At 47.8% G+C, this 13,705-nt stretch overlaps 1 protein-coding gene across 1 annotated transcript in view; it reads right to left on the reverse strand.

The window, feature by feature from the left end:
* rassf2a (Ras association domain family member 2a) overlaps nt 1-3,119 on the reverse strand; it is a 36,714-nt gene extending 33,595 nt beyond the window's left edge. The window contains exon 1 of the mRNA XM_080216981.1: nt 2,967-3,119. The gene's annotated coding sequence lies outside the window, so the exon portion shown is untranslated. The remainder of the gene's footprint in view (nt 1-2,966) is intronic.
* Nucleotides 3,120-13,705: the final 10,586 nt, after the last annotated feature.

Here is a 13,705-nt window from a genome sequence, read left to right on the forward strand (position 1 = left end):
CCTCCAAATCACTCACCATCCTGACCTGGAAATATATCGCCATTCCTTTGCAGTTGCTGGGCCAAAATCCTGGAACTCCCTCCCCAATTGCACTTTTTAAAGTTTATTTATTACCGTCCCAAGTCGGCTTGCATTAACACTTCAATGAAGTTACTGTGAAAACCCCCAAGTTGCCACACTCTGGCACCTGTTTGGGTACACTGAGGGAGAATTTAGCACGGCCAATGCACCCGAACCAACACGTCTTTTGGACTGTGAGAAGAAACCAGAGCAGTCGGAGGAAACCCACGCAGACATGGGGAGAATGTGCGGACTCCTTCCAGACGGTGATCCGAGGCCGGAATCAAACCTGGGTCCCTGGCACTGTGAAGCAGCAGTGCTCACCACTGTACCAGCATGCCACCTTGCGGGTGTACCTACACCACATGTCCTGCAGCAGTTCAAGAAGGCAGCTCGCCGTCACCCAACTCGGGATGGGCAATAAATCCTGGCCCAGCCAGCGATGCAGACATGCTGCGAATAATTGAAGAAAGACAACATTGGCACTAGCAGCCATTCCCAAACAGTGCAGATCTATCCTCATCTCACCTTCCTCATGTTTCATTCAGCCTTTTCTCATCAAAGCATCCACTGAATAAACTCTGGAGAAGTTTCTGCTTCAATCAGTAACTCTAATTCAGCGTGTTCCCACTGCTCCCTGTCCTGATCAGTCCCCACCCTCTGATATTTCATTCTGGAGTCAGCACCCTTTTATCTCGAACACTCCACTCGGAACGGCACGGTGGCACAGTGCCTCACACTGCTGCCTCACAGTGCCTGGGACCTGGGTTCGATTCCCAGCTTGGGTCACTGTCAGTCTGTGTCTGCGTGGGTCCCCTCCAGTTTCCTCTCACTGTCTGAAAGACTCGCTGGTTAGGGGCAAACGCCATGCTAAATTGTTCCTGGGAGCCCATGATATACATGGGGCTGAGGGATAAGAGCCAGTGCAGACTCAATGGGCCGAACGACTTCCTTCTGCACTGTCGGGATTGTAAATTGCCCCTTTAGTGTTGGGAAATCGCAGGGTAAGTAGGTGCCATAGAGTCTGGGTGGGATTGTCGTCAGTGCAGGCTGGATGTGGGGAACCCTCACTGCAAATGAGAACAGCTTCTCTGCTGCTGTGAGCCTCCTCATTCCCATTCCTGAAGCTGCTTTGTACCCTGTCTGGATGGGGCAGCCGGCTGGATTCTGCACTCGCTCGGCCCTGTTCATGCAGAGAACAGCTGCCTTCAGCAGCAGCAGTTACAGGCACTGACTTCCTGCAGTTAGCCCTGGGTTCCAGGATGATGCAGCCTGCAGCTGTCACAGAGAAACTGGTAGAAACACCGTGAACAGGCGTCAAGTCAGGAAATGTGTGGGTGACAGACCACAACCAAGATCCCAGAAAGCTGCAGCAAGGTCAAAAAAAACATGCTGAATGGGTTTACAGAAGTAAGCAAGCAGTATAGACACAGTGCTGGGTGTCTGTGTGTGTGTGTGTGTGTCTGTGTGTGTGTCTCTGTGTGTGTGTGTGTGTGTGTGTCTGTGTCTCTGTGTGTGTGTGTCTGTGTCTCTGTGTGTGTCTCTGTGTCTTTCACAGGGTGGACGCTGGAGCTATTCACAACACCATTTTCCCCAGCAGAATCCAGCATTGCAGCTCACATCTGGGTTCCATCAAATTCCTGCTGACCTCCTCCCACAACACACAGCAATGTCTCTCTGACTCCTCACTGCAGCATCTTAAATGAGCTGAAGTTACAATGCTAAACATCCTGTCGGCACTGACCGGATCACCTCGCACTCGAGGTGAGAATAACTCAAGAGAAAGGGGTGTGCTGTCTGAGAGAGGAACAGAGTGTGGCATTTCACCACAGTCAAAATCTTACAGAATGTGTTTACAGAATACAGAGTGGGAACAGTGCCACAGTGAGAGAGAGAGAGAGAGAGAGGACAGACAGACACAGAGAGAGAGACAGACAGGGAGAGACAGACAGGGAGAGAAAGAGAGACTAAGACAGACAGACAGAGAGACACAGAGAGAAAGAGAGAGAGAGCGATAGAGAGGGAGGGAGACAGAGCGTTTTCCACACTTGACTGTGGTGGGATGAGATTGTCAGTGCACTGTCTCTCTCACACACACACACACATCATTGTCATTCTGCAGGCTGGGGGGTATAAGATACCAGCAAACCTCTGTCTCTCTCTCACACACACACAACTGCAATCCTGCAGGCTGGGGTTTGGGCAGTGGGGGGGGATGGAATGAGACATCAGCCAACTTCCCTCTATCTCTCTCTCTCTCTCTCTCATCCCCCACACACCACTGTAATCCTGCAGGCTGGGGGTGAGGGGAGGTATCAGACACCAGCCATCTCTCTCCCTCCCTCTTAAACCCCTACATACTGCTCCCCCCCTCCACGCCAGGCTGTGGGGAATCAGGCAGACACCAGCCTCCCTCCTCTCTCTCCGTCTCTAACACAGGGAAACAGTGACATCCCCTTTGCCTGTGCTCTGGGACGTGACTTCCACTCCAATGCTGACCCGCTGACAAGACCGTGACAGTGAATGCCAGACACCTCGCGAGTTAACCCTTTCCCTGTGCTAGCCCAGAGGGCACCCCAGACTATTCACCCGCACCCCCCACCCCCCCACTTCCATCTTCACTTCCCCTCCCTCCCTCTGCTATTGCTGAACAGCCTGTCTTCAGAAGGTGGGGGATGAGAGCAAGAGGCGGAGGGGATAAAATGTACTCCTTGCTCTATCCCCACACATCTTCCTGGCTGACTGTCATTTCAGTGAAGCGAACGCCAGGAACCAGTGCGCTGTCTGCCCTTGTTAAACCGAACAAGACTTGGCTGTGTGTGTGTGCATGTAGTGGGGGGGTTAAGAGGAACCAGAAGCGGAGGGAAGGAGACAAGAAGAAGGGTTCTTTCCACGTCCATTGTTACCTTGTTGAAGGGCTTCTTTCTTCCATCAATTCAGTGAAGCTGGCTTCAGGGACTGTTGTATGGATTGCTCACTCCCCCACCAGCAGCAGCAGCTCACTCTGAACAAAAGCCCTGGCCATGGGATCTCCCCTTCCTTCTGTGAGAAGCAGCTAGTTTCAGATGATTGATGGACCGAGTGGCCAATCAGCTGCAAATCCTCATTGGTAACATTGCTGTGAAAGTAACAAAAGGGAAGGCCAGCCAATCAGAGGTGACGAGGGAAGGGCCTCAGACAGACAATGCGCTTGGTCAGATTTAAAGAGACACACACACACACACAGTCACCCCCATGGACATGGCAGCATTTACTTCATTCTTGTCACATGCGTTGGGATACAGTGAAAATTATTGTTTCCTGCACACTGTCCAGACAAAGCATACCGTTCATAGAGAAGGAAAGAAGAGAGTGCAGAATGTAGTGTTACAGTCATAGCGAGGGTGTAGAGAAAGAGATCAACTGAATGCGAGGTCGGTCCATTCAGAAGGTTGACGGCAGCAGGGAAGAAGCTGTTCTTGAGTCGGTTGCTATGGGCCCTCAGACTTGACTATCTTTTTCCCCGAGAGAAGGTGGTGGAAGAGAGAATGTCTGGGGTGTGCAGGGTCACCGATTGGACTGGCTGCTTTTCCAAGGCAGCAGGAAGCGTAGACAGGGTGAATGGATGAGAGGCTGTTTTGAGTGAGGGACTGGGCTACGTTCACAACTCTCTGTAGCTTCTTGCTGTTTCAGATAGAGCAGGAACCACACCAAGTTGTGATACATCCAGAAAGGATGATACAGAAGTCTGAGATCACGCACCAACTGACTCAAAAGCAGCTTCTTCCTGTTGCCATCAGACTTTTGAAAGGACCTACCTCATATAAAGCTGATCTTTCTCTGCAGTCCAGCTATTCTGAGAGAGGGAAGGGAGAAAATTACTCAGGCCTTGAAAGATATCTTTGTGTCCTCACTGGCTACAGCGGAGGTCCCAATGATATTCCTTTGTTTAAGAAGGTTAGCTAGAATAGTCCAGGTAATTACAGGCCAGTGAGCCTGACATCAGCATAGGGAAATTATTGGAGAGGATTCTCTGAGACAGGATTTATTCCCACTTGGAAATAAATGGATGTATTAGTGAGAGGCAACGTGGTTTTATGAAGGGGAGATAGTGTCTCATGAACTTGATCGACTTTTTCAAAGAAGCGAAGATGATGATTGATGAGGGTAGGGCAGTGGATGTTGTCTACATGGATTTCAGTAAGGCCTTTGACAAGGTCCCTCAGGGCAGACTGGTGCAGAAGGTCAAGTCACATGGGATCAGAGGTGAGCTGGCAAGGTGGATACAAAACTGACTTAGTCACAGAAGACAGAGGGTAACAGTGGATGGGTACGTTACTGAATGGAGGGCTGTGATAGGTGGTGTTCCTCAGGGATCAGTGCTGGAACTTTTGCTGTTTGTAATATATACCAATGATTTGGAGGAAAATGTAACTGGATTGATTAATAAGTTTGCAGACGACACAGGTTGATGGATTTGTGGATAGCAATGAGAACTATCAGAGGATACAACAGGGTATAGATCAGTTGGAGACTTGGGCAGAGGGATGGCAGATGGAGTTCAATCTGGACAAATGTGAGGTGATGCATTTTGGAAGGTCGAATACAGATAGGAAATATACAGTCAATGGCAGAACCCTAAAGAGTATTGATGGGCAGAGGGATCTGGGTGTACAGGTAGACAGGTCACTGAAAGTGACAATGCAGGAGAAGGTGGTCAAAAAGGCATACGGCATGCTTACCTTCATTGGCCGGGGCACTCAGTTTAACAATTGGCAAGTCATGTTGCAGCTTTATAGAACCTCAGTTAGGGCACACTTGGAATATAGTGTTCAATTCTGGTCACCACACTACCAGAAGGATGTGGAGGCTTTGGAGAGGGTACAGAAAAGATTTACCAGGATGTTGCTGGGTATGGAGGGCATTAGCGATGAGGAGAGGTTGAAGAAACTTGGTTTGTTCTCACTGGAATGACAGAGATTTAGGGGCAACCTGACAGAAGTCGACAAGATTATGAGAGGCACGGACAGAGTGGATAATCGGAAGCTTTTTCCCAGGGTGGAAGAGTCAATTACAAGGGGGCACAGGTTTAAGGTGCAAGGGGCAAGGTTTAAAGGAGATGTACGAGGCAGATTTTTTATACAGAGTAGTAGGTGCCTGGAACTCGTTGCTGGGGGGGGTAGTGGAAGCGGATACGGTCGTGAGTTTTAAGGGTCGTCTTGACAAATACATGAACAGGATGGGAAGAGAAGGATATGGTCCCTGGAAGGGTAGGGGGCTTGAGTTCAGTTGGGCATCATGGTCAGTGTAGGCTTGGGGGGCCGAAGGGCCCTATTCCTGTGCTGTAATTTTCTTTATTCTTTGTTCTAGGACTGTAACACTACATTATGCACCCTCTCCTTTCCTTCTCCCCTAATATTTTTCAATTCATTCATGGGACATGGGTGTCGCAGGCTAGGCCAGGCCAGCATTTATTGCCCATTTCTAGTTGCCCTTGGAGGGCAGTTGAGAGTCAACCACATTGCTGTGGTTCTGGAGTCACATGGAGGCCAGACCAGGTAAGATTTCCTTCCCTAAAGGACATCAGTGAACCAGATGGATTTTTCCAATATTTGACAATGGTTTCATGGTCAGTAGATTCCAGATATTTTTTATTCCACCATCTGCTGTGACAGGTTTCGAACCCGAGGCCCCAGAACATTCGCTGAGTTTGATTAATAGTCAAGCGGTAATACCACTAGACCATCAGTGGTACAATGTACCACATGAACAGTACGCTTTGCCTGGATAACACACAGGAAACATTACTTTTCACTGTATCACAATACGTGTGATATGAATAAATCAAATCAAATTAAGACTTAGACAACCATCTACACACAGGAATCTGAGGATAAAAATATAGCATCTCCTCTTGTAGACAGAAAATACTTCCACTGAGATAGAGCTGAGGGTTAGAGGGTCAGCAGGGTGGCACAGTGATTAGCACTAATGCCTTACAGCACCAAGGACCTGGGTTCAATTCCCGGCTCGGGTCACTGTCGATGTAGAGACTGCATGTTCTCCCCATGTCTGCATGGGTTTCCTCTCACTCTCCAGAAATGTGTTGACTCGGGGCAGTGGCCCTGTTAAATTTCCCCTCTGTGTACCGGAATAGGCACCAGGATTGTGGCGACTCGGGGATTTTCACACTAACATCACTGCAGCGTTAACGAAAGGCTCACTTGTGACACTAATAAACAAACAAACTTTCAACTTTAAACAGTTGCCGCGCGATCTGTGTGTGTGTGTGTGTGTGTGTGTGTGTGTGTGTGTGTGTGTGTCTGTGTGTGTGTGTCTGTGTGTGTGTGTCTGTGTGTGTGTGTGTCGGGGGGGAGATGCTGGCTCTGGCAACACTTCCCCTGGGTGTTGCCACGCAAAGTGCTTCTTGCAGCTGTTAAAAATAAACTCTGTCACGTGTCTGAACAGCTCAGCAATGGCCAGCAAAAAAAATTGCACAAGTTCCTCAATCCTCCTGTTTCTGTAGTTTCGAGAAAGAGAGAGAGAGAGAGAGAGAGCGTGTGTGAGAGGGGAGGCCAGAGAGCCCTTGTTCAAAACACCCTCCCAATCCAAACACCCTCCTGCACAAAGCCACGTGTTCCCACAGGGGAGGGCTGGGCATTCGAGAGGGACTCTTTGCCCATCTGTCAGACAGTCTGTGCCAGCGTCAGACTCACGCAGGAGTCACAGAAACAGGATTTTTGATTGGGTTTCACAGGGATTCCCGGAGCTCTGACAGGCCAAGCTGTGTGGGGCTCACTTCTGAGTGCGTAGCTGCTGCTGACACACCGAGGGGAGAAATCTGACTGCCACATCATTCCCCCACCCTGCCCTCTCACATCCGACCCCCAACCTCTGCCGCAACCCCTGAGGATAGGGCCCTCAGCATTGATCCTCTGCATGTGGCAGCTGGAAGTGGCCAGGGTACCTGCTGCAAAGAGATTGTGAGCAAGGCGAGTGCTGGCTGTGTTATCCTCACTCTGTCCTGAAGCTATCTGGGAGGTCGGTTCCCTGCACCCACCTCGTCTCCAGGTCCACTTTGTGAGTTGGTACAAACAGGCTGTAAGATTAAGATTCTGTTCGATTCTCTCCATGAGCCAGCCCAGGGTACTCATTATCACACTGTCATTACTCTAACTGGCAATTCCAAACCCTTACAATCAGACACCATTGGAAAAGTCCATTCAGCCCATCATGCCCATTCTGGCGTTGTCAATTTTGTCCCCTTTGCCCATCAACTATTCTCAATTGCCCGCATTTGGTCCCTATCCCTCTCTACCCATCGAACTATCTAAATGCTTTTTAAAAGGTAAAATTGTACCCCCTCTCCTACTACCTCTGGCAGCTTGTTCCAGACACTCACCACCCTCTGTGTGAAAAGGTTGCCCCTCTGGACATTTTTCTGTCTCTCCCCTCTCACCTTAAACCTGTGCGCTCTAGTTTTAGGCTCCCCTACCTTTGGGAAAAGATATTGACTATCGAGCTGATCTGTGCCCCTCATTATTTTATAGACCTCGAAAAGATCACCCCTCAGCCTCCTATGCTCCAGAGAAAAAAGTCCCAGTCTATCCAGCCTCTCCTTACAACTCAATCCATCAAGTCCCGGTAGCATCCCAGTAAATCTTTTTTGTACTCTTTCTCGAATAGGGTGACTAGAATTGCACACAGTATTCCAAGTGTCGTCTTACCAATGTCTTGTACAACTTCAATAAGATGTCCCAACTCCTGTATTCAATGTTCTGACCGATGAAACCAAGCATGCCGAATGCCTTCTTCACCACTCTGTCCACCTGTGAGTCCACTATCATGGAGCTATGAACTTGTACGCCGAGATCTCTGTTCTGTTAGTCTTGCCAATGACCTACCATTATCTGAGTAAGTCCTGCCCTGGTTCAATCGACCAAAATGCATCACCTCGCATTTGTCTAAATTAAACCCCATCTGCCATTCATCAGCCCACTGGCCCGATCGATCAAAATCCCACTGCAATTGGAGATAACTCTCCTCACTGTCCACATGCCACCAATCTTAGTGTCATCTGCAAACTTACTAACCATGTCCCCTATATTCTCATCCAAATCATGAATATAAATGACAAATTCCAATGTCCAGCACTGATCCCTGAGGCACACTGCTCGTTGGGCTTCCAGATTGAAAATCAACTCTCTACAACCACTTCTGTCAAGAAGTCAATTTTGTATCCATCTTGATACCTCACCCTGGATCCCATGAGATTGAACCTTATGCAACAACCTACCATGTGGTACCTTGTCAAAGGCCTTGCTAAAGTCCATGTAGACAACATCAACTGCACTGCCCTCATCTACCTTCTTGGTTACCCCTTCAAAAAACTCAATTAAATTCGTGAGACGTGATTTTCCACTCACAAAGCCATGCTGACTGTCCCTAATCAATGCTTGCAGATCTAAATGCCTATAGATCCTGTCTCTCAAAATACCTTCCAACAATTTACCCACCACAGATGTGAGGCTCGCTGGCCTGTAGTTCCCAGGCTTTTCCCTGCAGCCCTTTTTAAACAAAGACACAACATTTGCCACTCTCCAATCTTCAGGCACCTCACCCGTGACTATCAATGATTCAAATATCTCTGCTAGGGGACCCGCAATTTCCTCCCTAGCCTCCCACAACATCCTGGGGATTTATCTGTCTTGAAGTGCTTTAAGACTTCCAGCACCTCCTTCTCTGTCATATGTACACTCCTCAAGACACCAATGTTTATTTCCAACTTCACTGATACCCAGGCTTTTCTCAACAGTAAATCCTGATGAGAAATATTGACTTAGGATCTCACCCACCTCTTGTGGATCCACACATAGATGACCTTATTGATTCTTAAGAGGCTCTATTCTTTCCCTTGTTACTCTTTTGTCCTTCATGTACTTGTAGAAGGTCTTTGGATTCTCCTTTGCTTTATCTGCCAAAGCAATCTCACGTCCCCTTTTTGCCTCCTGATTTCTCTCTTAGCTCTAATCCTACACCCCTTATGCTCTTCAAGGGATTCACTTGATCCCAGCTGCCTCTGCATGTCACCTGCCTCTTTCTTCTTCTTGACCAGGGCCTCGATATCCCGAGTCATCCAGGGTTCGACTTCTGCCAGCCTTGCCCTTCACTCTAAGAGGAATGTGTTCACCCTGTACCCTGGTTAACACATTTCAATCTTGGTTAATACACTTGACTGTTCAAATATTCATCTATCCTTGCCTGAAAAACAGTGAGGTTGCCTCAACTGCTTCACTGGGCAGGGAATTCCATAGATTCACAACCCTTTGTGTGAAGAAGTTCCTCCTCAACACAGTCCAAAATCTGCTCCCCTTACTTTGAGGCCATGCCCCCTCATTCTAGTTTCACCCACCAGTGGAAACAACTTCCCTGCTTCTATCTTATCTATTCTTTTCATAATCTCATATGTTTCTCTCAGATCTTCCCTCATTCTTCTGAATTCCAGTGAGTATAACCCCAGTCTACTCAGTCTCTTCTCATAAGCCAACCCTCTCAACTCCAGAATCAACCTAGTGAATCTCCTCTGCACCCCCTCCAGTGCCAGTCTATCCTTTCTCAAGTGAAGACAGCAAAACTGGACACAGATCTCCAAGTGTGGCCTCACCAGCACCTTATACAGCTCAACATAATCTCGTTGTTTTTACACCCCATCCCTCCAGCAATAAAGGACAAAATTCCATTTGCCTTCTTAATTAGCTGCTGTACCAACAAACCAACTCCTTGAGATTCCTGTACAAGGACACCCAGGTCCCTCTGCACAGCAGCATGCTGCAATTTTTTACCACTTAAACAACAGACCATTTTGCTGTTATTCCGATCAAAATGGATGACCTCACATTTACCAGAACTGTACTCCATCTGCCAGACCCTCACCCACTCTGTTAGACTATCGATATCCCTTTGCACACTCGGTTCAGCCACCCATCTTTGTGTCATCTGCAAATTTTGACAGACTACACTTGGTCCCCAACTCCAAATCATCAATGTCAATCGTCAACAGTCGTGGTTCCAACACTGATCCCTAAGGCACACCACTAAATCACTGATCGCCAACCAGAAAAATGTCCATTTACCCCACTCTTTGCTTTCTGTTAGTTCACCAATCCTCGATCTGTGCTAATACATTACCCCTAACACTGTGCACCTTTGTCTTGTGTCACAGTCTTTGGGGCAGCACCTTGTGAAATGCCTTCTGAAAATCCAGATACATCACATCCACAGGTTCCCCATCGTCCACTGCACATGGAACATTCTCAAAGAATTCCACCAAATGAGTCAAACACGACCTGCCCTTCATGAACCAATGCTGCATCTTACCAATGGGACAGTTTATATCTGGATGTCTCACTGTTTCTCCCTTGATGATCGGTTCAAGCATTTTCCCTCCTACAGAAGTAAAGCGAATTGTAGTTACCCGTCTTTTGTCTACCTTCTTTTTTAAACAGTCTCAGTGTACATCTCAATGATATCTCCTCTCACTGAAGCCCTGTTTGTGCTGGAGGACATTTCTCCCATGTTTCCAGAGAGGAGAATTGACTGTGATGATGTTGTGTGATTTGAGCCTGAACCTCACTCTCTGAACTGGGTGGATACAAAGACCTGGTGACCATTCTGAGGATCTGGTGACACTGGGGGAGGGCGTCATTGTCAGTCTGACTTTCCTTATCAATCCAAGGCTCTGTTTGTCTGTCTTGGTGGTCAGTATTGAAATCCCACGGCACCAGAAAGAGAAAAGGAACGAGAAAGTTTGCCCAATTTCCTGGTCTAGTAGCCCTGCCAGACTCAACATCTGGGCAGCAGCTTCCTGTTGCATTGATCACCATAGCAACTATAAAATTCAATCTCTACCTTCTCCCATTTTGGATGGAAGATCATCAACCTGAAAATTTAGAGATCATAAGACATAGGGGCAGAAACAGGCCATTCGGCCCGTGGAGTCTGCTATACCATAACCCCATTCTCCTGCCTTTTCCCCACAAGCTTGGATCCCCTTACCGAACAAAAATCTATCCATCTGTCTGAAAGACACTGAATAACCTGGCCCCCACAGCCCTCTGTAGCAATAATTCCACAGATTCACCACCCTCTGGCTAAAGAAATTCCTTCTTATCTCAGTTTTAAAGAGTCATCCCTTTACTCTGAGCCTGTGCCCTTGGATTCGAGTCTCTGTAATGCAAACATCTTCCCCATCTCCACTCTATCCGGGCCTTTCTGTATTCTATTAGCTTCAGCGAGACTCCTGCCCCCCCGCCCCTTCTCAGCTCCATCGAGTACAGACCCAGACTTCTCAAATGCTCCACAGATATCAAGCTTTTCATTCCCACAATCATGCTTGTGAATCTCCGCTGGAACATTCACAAGGCCAACACATCCTCCCTTTGATACAGGGCCAAAAATTGCTCACCAATTCTGCTTCTCTTAGACAAGCTGCCAGGTCTGTTGAGTTTTTCCCCCAACATTTTCTGTTTGTGTTAGAGATTTTCAATTCCTGCAGTATTTTAACTCATGTTGAGTGTTTGTGAGACATCGCAGGACGTAAAACAGAAACAAACCTTCCCTTCAATATCCCTTCCATTTCATTACACACAAGTGTGCCAATACCCAAGGGGAGAGCTACAGAACACAAATCTAAGTGAACAGGTTCATAGCTCCTTGAAAGTGGAGTCACAGGTGGACAGAGTGGTGAAGAAGGCATTCGGCATGCTTGGTTTCATCGGTCAGAACATTGAAAACAGGAGTTGGGACATCTTATTGAAGTTGTACAAGACATTAGTCAGGCCACACTTGGGACACTGTGTGCAATTCTGGTTACCCTATTACAGAAAGGATATTATTAAACTAGAAAGAGTGCGGAAAAGATTTACTAGGATGCTGCCGAGATTTGACAATTTGCGTTATGTGGAGAGACCAGATAGACTGGGTCTTCTTTCCTCAGGAGCAGTGAAGGCTGAGGGGTGATCTTATAGACATCTATAAAATGAGGGGCACAGACCAGGTAGATAGTCAATATCTTCACACTCACAAAGAGAGAAACACACACACACACACACACACACATCAATGTCTTTTCCCAAAGGTAGGGGAGTCTAAAACTAGAGGGCAGAGGTTTAAGGTGAGAGGGGAGAGATACAAAAGTGTCCAGAGGGACAATTTTTTGACCTAGAGGATGGTGAGTGTTGGGAACAAGCTTCCAGAGGTAGTTGTAGAGGCGGGTACAATTTTGTCTTTGAACTGCATTTAGACAGTTACATGGGTACAATGGGTATCAACCAAATGTGGGCAACTGGGGCGAGTTTCGGGGTATTAAAAAAGGGCAGCATGCACAAGTTGGGCCAAAAGGCCTGTTTCCATGCTGTAAACCTCGATGACAATATGATTCTAAGTCTGTAATTAAGAGGTCCGGGTACATTATGCAAAGCAGAGCAGCAGAAAATGAACAGTTGACTGGTAAATGAGCCAGTGTGTTGTCAGTTCCAAACAGGCAACATGTGACACTGAGATGTACTCCAATTTCAGTATGTAGACAACAATGGAAAGCTTGTATCTCCTAACGGCGAGCAGGACTGTGCAGCAGACAAATAAACAACTTCAACCAACATCATCTTCAAGAAATTCCCATTTTCAATTGAACAACATCTGCAGTGTGGACACATCTGGTGACAGTGAATTCAAGTTCCATTCCCATTCACTGACAGGGTGCCTCTGGGACAATGATCTGATATCACAGGAAGTTCAGCAGTAACTTGTATTCATGATTCCTTCACGTTCTCCACCAGTTCAGTCCAGCAGCAATGTGGATCAGAGAGAGAATCGGCCATGGTGTCTCGGATAGGCTGCTGCCACCACCACATATGTTGAGGGCCTTGATGTCGATCTCAGGGAATCGGTCTCTCAGCTAGACGATGAGAATGACCCAGGTTCTGGCTGAGTGCAGTTGTGTCAAGTTCATTACAATACGCAGCTCTGCACAGGCCTTGTTTTCATCTCAGTCCTACCAGTTACACACAGATTGATGACTCGTCTTTTCTGGGGCAGGTGGGACCTGTACAAGAAGGACAGGTTGCACCTAAACTGGAAGGGCACAAATATTCTGGCCAGGAGGTTTGCCAGTGTCACGCCAGAGGATTTAAACTAGTTTGTGTCGGGGCGGGGGAGGGCGTTACCAAAGCAAAGGTGAATTTACTGAAGGGGATCCAGAGAACAGAGCCACTCAGACTCAGCAAGAGCAGGCAGGATTATGAATCGGAGAGGGGCTGGTGTCCTGAAGTGCATTTGTTTCGATGTGAGAAGTCGAACTGGTGAAGCAGGTGAACTTGGAGCTTGGATTAGTACAGGGAAACACCATGTTGTTGCCATGACAGAGACTTGGTTAGGGGAAGGGCAGGATTGGCAGCTCAGCATTGCAGGATTCAGATGTTTCAGGCAGGAGAGAGAGAGGGATAGAACAGGGGTGGGAGAGTTGCATTGCTGGTTCATGAGTGTATCACAGCTGGACTGCAGGAGGACACCTCAGAGGTCTCAGGCAGGAAAGCAATATGGGTAGCGCTCAGGCATGAAAAAGATGTAGTCACAGTGTTGGAGGCTTACTGTAGGCTGCCCAACAGTC

Source organism: Carcharhinus amblyrhynchos, chromosome 34 (assembly GCF_965287045.1).
Source record: "Carcharhinus amblyrhynchos chromosome 34, sCarAmb.v2.hapA, whole genome shotgun sequence".
Classification (NCBI taxonomy): domain Eukaryota; kingdom Metazoa; phylum Chordata; class Chondrichthyes; order Carcharhiniformes; family Carcharhinidae; genus Carcharhinus; species Carcharhinus amblyrhynchos.